General features: G+C 37.7%; 1 long non-coding RNA gene across 1 annotated transcript; it reads left to right on the plus strand.

The window, feature by feature from the left end:
- Positions 1–5,951: 5,951 nt before the first annotated feature.
- Positions 5,952–8,135, plus strand: LOC127435361 (uncharacterized). The gene is made up of 3 exons (XR_007896190.1): positions 5,952–7,163; positions 7,655–7,783; positions 7,864–8,135. It is a non-coding gene; the product is annotated as an uncharacterized LOC127435361 (long non-coding RNA).
- The last annotated feature ends 4,653 nt before the right edge of the window (positions 8,136–12,788 follow it).

Raw genomic sequence — 12,788 nt, forward strand, 5'->3', positions numbered from 1 at the left:
TTGTAACTAGTTAAAGTAAAAAAAAAAAAAAAAAAAAAAAACGTGCTATAACTCAATTTAAATAATTTATTAAAAACAACACTATGCTAAACATAGATGAGTTAAGATTGCTTGTAACTAGTTAAAGTTACAAAAAAAATAAATTAAGTTCAGTTTACCCGAGGCCCCCCCTAGGACTGATGCTGATCTAAAAATAATTATTGTTGAAATAATATGGATTATGAATGGTAAAAAGCATATTTGCATACATTATGACAGTATTGAGAATTAAGGAGGAAAATGTGCTAAACTGTCATAAAAATATTTTCTCAGTGCCAAAAAATCTCAAAATAGATCTCATCTTCTTTATGAAAATAATTTTCTCAATTTCTGTTTGTTTTAAGGGCAAAATGTGACATGGACATGTTTTCGTGAGATTCACCCATTTCCCTATGTGAGTTAATACAACACTGTACTTTGAGCTGAGTGTCATACACTTCATATCATCTCCTCTTGAAATAAACATTCTAATTAATATGACGTTGTACAAAATATGTTTTTACCCGAGTGTGAAATCATTTCTATTCTGATCTAAGTGTATCCAACAGGGTGTCTCTTGTATTAATATAAGAGGAAATAACAGCATTGGCTTCGTTCACAGATAATTCGCCAGTTGATATATCTGTCCTATAATGACGTGGGAGTCCACATGCTTAGTTCAGGAGAGGTTAAAGGATACAGACCCTGTTCAGTGCAGTTAATATGGCTATGCATGGCTTTCAGATCCATTACATACACAGACTATATAAAGAGAGAATGAAAGCTTGGGTTCAACTGTAACTCCCCATTTAATGTGGACAATTAACTTGTTCTCTATAGCTGAGTGATATGGAGTTAAAACTATAGGGAAAATTACACAAAGGCTACACACTTTTGTAAATACAGCCTAAAGCTGTGAACAATAGACAGCATACTATGAATGCTGTGCATAAGGTTAAAAATAACTCTGAATATTCCTTAAAGCCCAGAGTAGAGAACTCTCCTGTCCAAAAAATGTCCTGGTTACTTTCGTAACCTCTGTTCCCTGATGGAGGGAACGAGACGTTGTGTCGAAGTAGTGACACTAGGGGTCACTCTTGGGAACCCGAAACACCTCTGGTCTTTGAATAAAGGCCAATGGGAATTTGCATACCACTCCCCCGAAAATACGGGTATAAAAGGAGCTGGTATGCAACCACTCATTCAGGTTATGTGCTGAGGAGCTGAGACAAGGTCCCGGCCATTTCAGAGGGTAGTCCAGCGTTGTGGCAGGAGGGACACAACGTCTCGTTCCCTCCATCAGGGAACAGAGGTTACGAAAGTAACCAGGACGTTCCCTATCTGTCACTCACTCAACATTGTGTCGATGTAGTGACACTAGGGGTCTCTATACGAAATGCCACAACTAGCTGAACTGTGTTACGTGAACTGTCGTGCGAGATGGGCAGACTACTGTGTGCCTCGTAGCCAGCGCACCAGGCTGACACGTAACCTCCCCCGCTGTTATGAGCGTCGAACGGCCCTTTGGGGACAAGTTGACTGCCCAAAAGATAGGGACAGGCTAGCCAAGTCATGGCCTCTTATCCTCTTTTTTCTCTCCCCAAAGTGAAATTTGTTAACCGACTGGGGCCGCCAGTGTCTACGTCGGGGGGGTGTCACTCCCAAGGGGAAGACACCACGGAGACCACACCCCATCCGGGGGGGGGGGGGTATTTTGAGTAGAAATACGTCACATGGTCTTGCCGAGTCTTGTCAGAAGTATGTCATGTGGAGAAGTCCCATGGTAGGTGTTGGGCCTCATGTATATAGATAGAAGACAAAGGCAGGCCTAACATAGTCGTAAAACCTAACTCAGGCCCCCACATACCAAGTCATACATTTTACTGATAAAAATCGCGCCAAAATCAAACAAAGGGAGTCCAAAACAGACTACAAATCCCATGAAGTCTTGCTCACTAAAGGATTGAACTCTCAACTCCTATTGGATGAGGCACACAACAGAACGCCCCTAAACCATGACATCATCAGGAGTAGAAATACCTCTGAAATGCTTCCAGCAACTTTGCTCGCCGGGCGTAGACGCAGCTCATCGCTGCTCTCAGGTGTAGCCTCGTGGCACAAGGAAGTAACGTCCGACTTGAAACTGTGGCCATACAATCTCCATCTCGCTGGACGAGTTGAGATTTATCTGTGTTCCACCGAACACTCTAACGGATCCGAAGGAGATCGCCGAGCAATCCGCATCTTCATCTGTTTGCTTGCAGAAGTGAAGAGAAAAAAAGATTTCTCTTCCATCTTCAATCAAGTCGATGTCGCTGATTTCTCTGCCAGCCCGCCGAGAATCAGCAGCTGTACCGCCCGCCGACAGACCGAGGAAACGGCCTCCCGTCATCACCTGAGCCTTGAGGAACCGAGTCGGAGTCAAACGACGGATGAACACACATTCTAGCTGCATCCTCATGCGATTCAAGTAAGAGGTTTACGTCTGGGCAGAGATAGAATATTTTAGTGTGTTATTCTTGTGTATCAAGGTTATTACTTGTACAGTTTACGGAGCGCCGAGTCCGCTCATTGCTGCTAATAATACTCAAGGCATTACTTTAATGTATGGTTATCACGAATGAGATCTGCTGTGTTGTAGTCCAACCACGTTGGACTGTTGTGTATTTCTGCCTTCGCGGGTGAGACCGACACTGAGTTTATCCATTAAAGAATCAAAGACTGCGGGACAGTTTACGAGCCGTTCACCACATCTCTGAGTGATAAACTAACAGCTGCTTTCTCTCCCACGATTGCGAAACCGGCTTTGGGGCCATCACTTAAATCTCTCTCTCTCTCGTACTAACCACACACACGCGCGACCCCTCACAAACATTCTCGCACACATTTTTGGCTAGTAGATAACTTTGTGATAAAGCTCAGTTTTGTCCCTAAGCTATCGTACAAGCGGATACAACTGGCAGACGCCATTGACCGGTTTCTCTCCGCCCACATTCGCGGCCATATTCTCTGGTCAGAAATCTTGCGTGACGTACTCTCCACGAGAGTCACGTCTGCCATTTTGTGCACGTCCCTCCTTACACACACATACACACACACACCTTCCTCATGTGTTATAGGATCATTTTGGTTACCATATCTAATCATATCACTGTTTAGTTTCTAGTTGTAAGTCAGAAGTTTATTGACTGCATTGTATTAATTATTAATTGATATTACTGCATAAATAAACTTTGTTATATTTTTAAGAGAAGTGTTTTGGTTTGTTTTGCATACACCTGTGTCAAATGCTGATGGGATGTCAGTGCTCGGATTCAAGCCTTCATTGTTTTTTTTGAAAATCGATATTCTTCGGATGTCGATTTTCCTAAGAGAACAATCTAATATTGAGACTGTTATACTATCTGGTTATTAGTCCCTGATTCCAGGGTGGTGCCCAGGCGATATCAGTCCTTATTAATATTCTATTGATTTTTGATAACTGATAATTATCTTTGATGATTGTTGAATTTGAAGGATCAGTAAGCTAGTGTTAATTTTAATCAATGTTTCATCGATGTTAACAATTAAAGATTATCTTTGATAATTGTTGAATTAAAGGATTAAAAAAAGCTAACATTGATTCAAATCAATGTTCTATTGGTTTTAATAATTAATAATTATCTTTTGATAATACAGAGCTCAATTTCTCTGAGATAATTGTCGATGTTTGAATCTCAATTACTTGGGTCAAAGTGCTCTATGTCCCCTGCAAGGGACTCAAGTTGTCGGATGCGCAAGCCTTGGTGTCGGTATGACCACGGGTTGTCCGAGTCATACGAAACACCATAGTCACTTGGATCGCTATAACGATGAGGATGACTTCCTCCCCTTCGTAGTGGGGAAGGAGTCCAGTCGACGTGTGGGGGTGGACCCCGGGTTGCGTACAGCTCCCTGGCTAATGGGATCTTCGAGCCGCTTACACCACTCTGGGCTTGGAAGTAATTTTCCCCCCTCCGTGGTGTGGAATCAGTCAGTTTGAAATGCACGGAGGCGTGACTGAAAACTGACTGAGGGGGGCAACTGTACGGAGGGCCACTGGAGAAGCTTGAAAGGTGTCTTGGAGGACTACTAGGGGCAGCTCGGCTCCTAGCATGTTTCCCTGGGTTTCTCAGGGGCACATTTCTATGCGTAGCGCTAAAGAGGGGGCCCTCTTCTATGTCAGATGTTGTGCTGTGTGTTTCAGCTGCACTTACCTAATCTGACTCTACTCTTAGCTGGGCAGCTTGAAGCTGCCTGCGCAGGGTTTCGTTTTCCTCCTGCAACCGGGCATTATCTTCCTGTGCCTGGACTTTCTCAGCTTGGGTGCTTCTTGGTGCAGGCTGAGATTTTCCCTCTGCACCGCTTGGTAGCTGCTTTGCAGCTGGGCGAGCTGGGCCTGGTGCTCTGCGGTTTGCATTTGGGTTGTGCGGTGATGAAGGAACATTTGGCCCACTAGGTCTGGGATTGTGCGCTTTGGCTTCCCGACTGGGTTGTTGACATAATCAACTAGTTCCTGCAGTGCTTCATCACAACAACTAATATTGTAGCCGTTAAGGTTATCTCTCTCCTCTATGGAGAGACGGAGGACAGCAGCGACCACATCTTGCAGTGCTGGGTCAACTAACCTCTGTGGAGCTTCAGCTCCAGTCATGCGGGGCGATTGGTGATTCATTTTACTGGGGCAGGAAAAATTCTTGCGACATAGTGGCTCTGATAGCTTGTTGTTTTACACTTTCGATAATGCTGACACGAACGCACAGGTGAGAGGCTTCGACCTGTGGCTTATGGGCTACTGTTATGTAATGTGCAAATTTCACTGCGTTCTCTCTTTGGTGGACATCAATGAGGTGACTTGGTACCTCTCTGTAACATCTAGGTGAAAGCATTAGGAGTTAAATAACAACAACAGCAGGCTTTGAGCAGACTATCGTAAACTTACCAACCCCTAATTAACTCTTAAGAGCACTTTCACATCACACTGGCTTATGCTTGGCAAATTGTGAGAAGTCAATTTTCAAACAGAACCAAACTTTGAAGTAATGATTCAAGTTATTACTTTGGATTCCTATGCATACACACTGTGACAAACTGGCACGTAGGATGCCTCACACAGGGCACCAATTATTATGTAGGGCTTTACTGGTTGTTTAGATCAGTGTTACTATCAGAAATAATTAATAATTATTTCTTTAGTTATTAATTAATATTTAAATTAAATAATAGAATCTAACTCATTAAAACCTCATACGGGGCTCCAGTAAATGTAGTGCGCTACGTTCAGGAGCGGGTTTGGTTATTAGCAATAATTAATAATTATCAAAGATAATTATGAATTATTAAAATCAATAGAACATCGATGAGAATCAATGTTAGCTTTTTTAATCCTTTAAATGAACAATTATCAAAGAGAATCATTAATTATTAACATCGATGAAACATTTATTAAAATTAACACTAGCTTATTGATCCTTCAAATTCAACAATCATCAAAGATAATTATCAGTTATCAAAAATCAATAGAATATTAATAAGGATTAATATCGCTGGGGCACCACCCTGGAATCAGGGACTAATAACCAGATAATATAACAGTCTCAATATTAGATTGTTCTCTAAGGAAAATCGACATCTTAGGAATATCGACTTCGATAAAGAAACAATTACGGCTTGAATCCGAGCACTGACATCCCCTGTCAGCATTTGACACAGGTGTATGCAAAACAAACCAAAACACTTCTCTTTGAAATATAACAAAGTTTATTTATGCAGTAATATCAATTAATGATCAATACAATGCAGTCAATAAACTTCCGACTTTCAACTACAAACTAAACAGTTACATGATTAGATATGGTAACCAAAATAATCCTATAACACAAGAGAGGAAGGTGTGTGTGTGTGTGTGAGAGAGAATGTATGTGTGTGTGTGTGTATTAGGAGGGACGGCACAAAATGGCGGACGTGACTCTCGTGGAGAGTACGTCACGCGAGATTTCTGGTTAGAGATTATGCCCACGAATGTGGGCAGAGAGAAGGCTGTAAATAGCATCTGCCCATTTACCGCGTCTCCGCTTGTATGATAGCTTAGGGTCAAAGCTGAGCTTTATCACGAAGTTATCTACTAGCCAAAAGTGTGTGAGAATGTTTGTGAGGGGTCGCGTGTGTGTGTGGTTAGTACCAGAGAGAGAAAGAATAAAGTGGTGGCACCAAAGCCGGTTTCGCGATCGTGGGAGAGAAAGCAGCTGTTAGTTTATCACTCAGAGACGCGGTGGACGGCTCGTAAACCGTCCCATGGTCTTTGGTTCTTTAATGGATAAACTCAATGTCGGTCTCACCCGCGATGGCGGAAATACACAACAGTCCAATGTGGTTCGACTACAACACAGCAGATCTCATTCGTGATAACAGTACATTACAATAATACCTTGAGTATTATTAGCAGCAATGAGCAGACTCAGCGGTCCATAACTGTACAAGCAATAACCTTGATACACAAGAATAACACACTATAATATTCTATCTCTGCCCAGACGTAAACCTCTTATTTGAATGGTATGAGGACGTAGACGAATGTGTGTACATCCATCCTTTAACTCTGACTCAGGTCCTCGAGGCTCGGGTGATGACGGGAGGCTATTTCCTCGCTCTGTCGGCGGGCGGTATGGCTGCTGATTCTCGGCGGGCTGCCGGAGAAATCAGCGACGTCGACTTGATTGAAGATGGAAGAGAAATCTTTTCTCTTCAGTTCTGCAGGCGAACGGATGAAGATGCTGATTGCTTGGCAGTCTCTTTCGGATCTGTTAGTGTTTGGTGGAACACAGAGTAATCTCAACTCATCCAGCGAGACGAGTTGAGATTTATTTTGAAATAAATGAGGACCAGTATTTTTCCTAAACAGGTTTCATGAGAATTACCCAATAAATAATCTAATAACTGACACAGTAACTAATCTAAAACTAATATCTGATCTGACTGTCTTGTTGTATTCCGATGCTTGTCAATTGTGCCACATGTATTTTCTAGTTGTTGTTGTTTTTTTCTAGATTGCATCACAGTTCCCACCTGAAGAGGTTTATCTCCTGACAGCCTCTTCCTTGGTGAAGACGTTAACAAATTTCAAAAAGGTTTGAAATTTCAAATTCGAATTTTGAATTCAGTGAGGTTTTAAATGTGTGTTGAGCCGCTCCCAGGGTAATGGCCGAACTGACTCTTCCATTTATAGTAATGGGACAATCTGCAATGTGTTTTCATTACTGTCTGGGTTGTTGACATGTCAAGCAGTGATGGCAGTGTCCTGCAGTGTTTTAAACAGCATTTTTCTTAGGGGAAAAAAAAAAAAACTATAAAAAATAAATCACGCATTAACATGAGATATTTGTACTTTATTCTATTTAATAAATAGTACTGTAAAAAGAAAAAGAAAAAATATAAAAGGTAATCAAAAATGGGATGAAAAACGTATTCGATATTTTAACAGCACCTAAAATATACACTTTTCCTCATATTCATATTAATTAAAAAAAATAAAATGTAACCAAAAATACTGATGTCGGGAAAAAAAAAAAAAATGTTAATGAACATGTTATTTGTAAACTAACTATCCATCTACATGTAGGTGTCAAAGACCTTGGAGAAATTTGATACAGAGGAACAGCCATCTAGCATTAAAGAAAAAGTAGAAGAAAAATATCCCAATCTGAAAGTCATCAAGTCTGCAGTCAGCATCCTGCGAGCAAAGGAGCATGTATGTTAAAGCACACACCTACCTTATGTGTGTTCCTTCTTCTCATATTTAGATTTTAACAATACTCTCCATTTATGCAGCTATTACAGACAAAGAATGGCCAGACGTTCTGTTACAAAAAGATTTGTCTCCGCAGAGGGGCCAGACCCAAGCTCTTAACCCAAAACAACAATCATGTGCTGGGCATATGAGACACAGACAGTGCTATTACACTGGCACTCAATATTTTTAACACTTTAAGATGACACGTATAGGTTTGCTTGTTTTTTTTTAAATTTATTTTTTATTTATTTTTTTGTACATCCATGAGTCATATATGTTTGGCATACGAAATGCGACAACTGTGGTTAATGGTAACACAATAATTGATAATGATAAATCATTGAATAATGATTATCAATTAATCAAACCTATAACCATTACCCTCAAGTTTTTCTCTTTAGATAATAATCATTCTCTCATGTTTAACCATCAAGCCGTTGCCCCGTATCTATTATCATCAACCACTGAATTATCACTAGTTGTATTATCACCTTGTGGCTATTGAAATTAGATGGCCGTACTGCGGTGTGGCACATTCAATTTCATTGGTTTGCGGGCTGTTGCATGCTCCAACGTACAACCAGTAAACATGATTGTGAACGTAAACATGATGTGAGCAAACACTGAATGAAAAACCGAGAAATCTAATAATACATTAATGCATTTCTACACACTTGGAGGAGTTCGTTCCAGCTTGTTTGCTGCTTCTCGCAACAGCTGCACTATTCTGTTGAAAGCCATGTCCTTTCTCCAAGCGCACTGAAGTCAAATATTTAGGATGGATCCCTGCTCTCACGTGTTCAAGAATGACAAGACCAGGCAACAGCGACATCTGTTGTCTTTGCAAAATAATGCTATTTCCAGACAGATCTAATCGAGTGTTCATCTTATTCATGTAGCAACCAATGAAATTGAATGTGCCACACTGAAGTACCCCCATCTAATTTCCATAGCCACAAGGTGATAATACAATGAGTGATAATTCAGTGGTTGATGATAATAAAGATGTGTGAGTGAATGATTATCTAAAGGGAAATTCTTGAGGGTAATGGTTATACTTTGGATATTTGATTAGCATTAATCAATGCTTTACCATTATCAATTATTGTATAATTATGAACCACATTTGGCATATTCCGTATGCCATATATATGAGATATAAACACTGGTGGCTTCTAAAGATTGACATGATATTTTCAGGAGTTTCAAAAGCGTTTATCAAAGGCAAAGCGGATAGTTGTTGGCAATGGAGGAATTGCATTACTGTAGAATTGGTGTGAGTATAAACATATATTTCCTTCAGATTTTAGCAATAATATATTTTCTTGGAGAAAATCTGGCAATATACATACATTTCCTTATATCAAATATCAAATGGTGTTTGTATGTATGAAGGTTTCATTAGAAATGAATTGGAAACTTTCGACCAGGCCTTCATCAGTGATTTTTGGTACTTTTCAAATGCGTTTTATGTATATATTTTTCCCCAGACACAGACTTTCTATATTCAACTATGAAAATCCATTATAAAATACAATTTATTACATGTTTAAAACTATGAGAGTGAAATAAACATAAACCATTTCAATATTTATCAAATAATATTATTATTTTTGTCTTTTTATTTTTATTTATTTTTTTGTGCAAAATTACAACTCCCACAGATGTGGCGTCATTTCCACCACACCAAACAATTTTGCACCAGATACATTATTATTATTATTATTATTATTTTTAAAGTTAGTGCACTTCTTAAAGTCAACAAAAGTGTCATTGAAGAGCATGCTTGAGATGAAATATATAAAATCAAGGTAAATATCCCTATATACTGTATTTTTATTTGGAGTAATTTTCAAGCAGAATACATAAAATGTTAGCTTTAGAATTAGCCTTAGAAAGACAAAGAAGTGAGCAATTATATTTTTAAAAACATTAAAAATGTAATTTTAAACATTTTCATTTCCACCACAGCATCCTGTTAAACACAATGCAGATGTGCTGGAAATGACAGGGTGGTGGGAATTTTCATGAAAAAAAGAAGGAAAAAAAGAAAGAAAAATATTGAGCATGTAAAAATGATTTAACGAGACTTTACTTTCTAGAAATCCACAGTGCTAAGTTGAAGAAACACTCATAGTTAACCAAGATATGATTAAAGTCTAAATAAATATTAAATGCAAATACTGTAAATGTAGAGTTTTGTTCTGTGATGGCATATGTTGAATTGTTTAACATCCAATATTATGTTTTGTTGATACTGTCTTATTTACACACTTTTAGAACATACAAGCAGAACTTAAAAGGTTCTCCTATGGGATAGCATTCATGTTGTGATGATTGCTCATAACACTTTGCATGTACCACTTTACAGAGTGTTTCTACTATCTTCATACTTCATATTCATATTTCATTTCATACTACCCAGGTCTTGTATGTAAAATTTAATTACAACTGACTGTAGAACATTTTACGGATACTAAGCTATTCAAGAAGTGATCAGAATAAATGTTAATAATAATATATGGCCATGATCAGGGGTGGAAAGAGTACTGAAAAATAATACTCAAGTACTGTTACTTCTTAAAAATGTTTGTTTGAGTAGAGTAAAAGAGTAGCTCATTTAAAAGTACTCACGAGTAGTGAGTATTGAGTACTGAGTTGCGAAATCTATGCCCCTTTATGATAAAAACTCTATGCTGCTATTTAAAAAATGTAGCACACATACTGTAATTTACATTCCCTTTTATGGCTGTTTGCCAGAAAGAATAAAAAATATAGGTATTTTATAGGTGTTTGTGATTGACAACTTTTAAAATACATCTTATCTATGATACTGTAAACACTACATGAATCTTATGGAAAAAATAAATAAATAAAAGGGTGACATGATAACAGAAATTAAAAGATAAAAAAGTTATTTTCAATATCATAATGTATGAAACAATTACATTAAAATCAGTTTATGTGTAGGGTCTAAATTTTCCTTAATGCAGAGTGAGAGAGTTATTGTTACGCATAAAACATGTTCAAAACAAGGGATGCAAAAAAAAAAAAAAAAAAACACTAAAAAAGCAGGGTCACTTGGCACGTCATGTCCCACACAATAGAGGAGTTCAAATAGAGCAGTTGTTTGGTACAGGGGCCACATTGGGAATAAGTCACACAAAAATGAAAATTCTCTCATCATTTAGTCACCCTTATGCCATCCCGGATGTGTGTGACTTTCTTTCTTTAGCAGAACACAAATTAAGATTTTTTGAAGAATATTTCAGCTCTTTTGGTCCATACAATGCAAGTGAATGGATGGCAAAATTTTGAAGCTCCAAAAATCACATAAATCAGCATAAAAGTAGCCTAATCCATGTGACTCCATTGGTTAAATCCATTTCTTCAGAAGAGATATGATTGGTTGGGTGAGAAACAGATCAATATTTAAGTCAATTTTTTCTATAAATTCTCCTCTCTACTCAGTCAATCTCCACTTTAACTTTCACTTTCTTCTTCTTTTGTTTTTGGTGATTCACATTCTTCATGCATATCATCATCTACTGGGCAGGGAGAAGAATTTATAGCAAAAATTGACTTAAATATTGATCTTTTTCTCACCCACACCTATCATATCACTTTTGAAGACATGGATTTAACCACTGGAGTCATATTGGTTACTTTTATGATGCCTTTATGTGCTTTTTGGAGCGTCAAAATTTTGGCATCCATTCGCTTGTATTGTATGGACCTACAGAGCTGAAATATTCTTCTAAAAATCTTAATTTGTGTTCTGCTGAAGAAAGAAAGTCATAGACATCTGGGATGGCATGAGGGTGAGTAAATGCTAAGAGAATTTAATAATTTTTTAGTGAACTATTTCTTCAAATCAAATCAAATCAAATCAAATCAAATCAAATCACATTTATTGTCACACAGCCATATACACAAGTGCAATGGTGTGTGAAATTCTTGGGTGCAGTTACAATCAATATAGCAGTCGTGACAGTGATAAGACATATACCAATTTACAATAACATAAAATTAACACAACACAATTTAAAGTCTAATATACACATAATTACACACAACAATATACATATAATAACATACATTGTACAGTATACAATATGAACAATATAGACACACATTATTCAATAAAAATAAAAAAGTATATATAGTAGTATATATAGAATGTACAGTAGGCTGTATTGTACTGTATTGACATTCAGGCTGTCGGTTGATAGTAAGTTGTTAAGAGAGAATATATAAATAATAATATAAGAGTAATAAGAGTAATAAAATATAAGAGTAATAAAGTGCAGTTTTGATCGTGGGAGATCAAGAGTTCAAAAGTCTGATTGCTTGGGGGAAGAAGCTATCATGGATTCGGCTGGTGCGGGTCCTGATGCTGCGATATTGTAATTCTTTATGTAGCACATGGGGGGGCACATTGTCCTCCTTTTTTGATACAATGTTCCACATTTAGTTCTTGTATCTTTTAAGCCCAGCAATGGTTGTGTTCTCATTCTAATGCATAATGCACAATTTTCTGAAGTTTGTGACTGGTGGAATGTTCTGCCTGAAGTATTGCTCTACAAAGGTTGATACTTTTCTATCAGGCATTAGAAAAATCTTGATAAAGGCTAAGCATAATTATAAATTATTTTATCATCTCTACTTTCCTGATAATTTATTATACAAATTAACACAATCTCTACATCAGGGGTAGGTATTATATATATAAAAAAAGCTAACAATATTATTAAAAAATATTATTATTAAAAATGTCACTGTTTTATTCTGTTACATTAATGCTTTTAAAGCTACTCAAGTTATTCAGTCAAAAGTAGTGAGTGGTTTTCTCATTTCCTTGTTATTGTTGTTTGATTAATAGCCTTTATATGACATAGCCTACTAGCAGGGTTGGGAGGATTACTTTTGAAATGTATTCCACTACAGATTACAGAATACAAGC

This window comes from Myxocyprinus asiaticus, chromosome 45 (assembly GCF_019703515.2).
Source record: "Myxocyprinus asiaticus isolate MX2 ecotype Aquarium Trade chromosome 45, UBuf_Myxa_2, whole genome shotgun sequence".
Classification (NCBI taxonomy): domain Eukaryota; kingdom Metazoa; phylum Chordata; class Actinopteri; order Cypriniformes; family Catostomidae; genus Myxocyprinus; species Myxocyprinus asiaticus.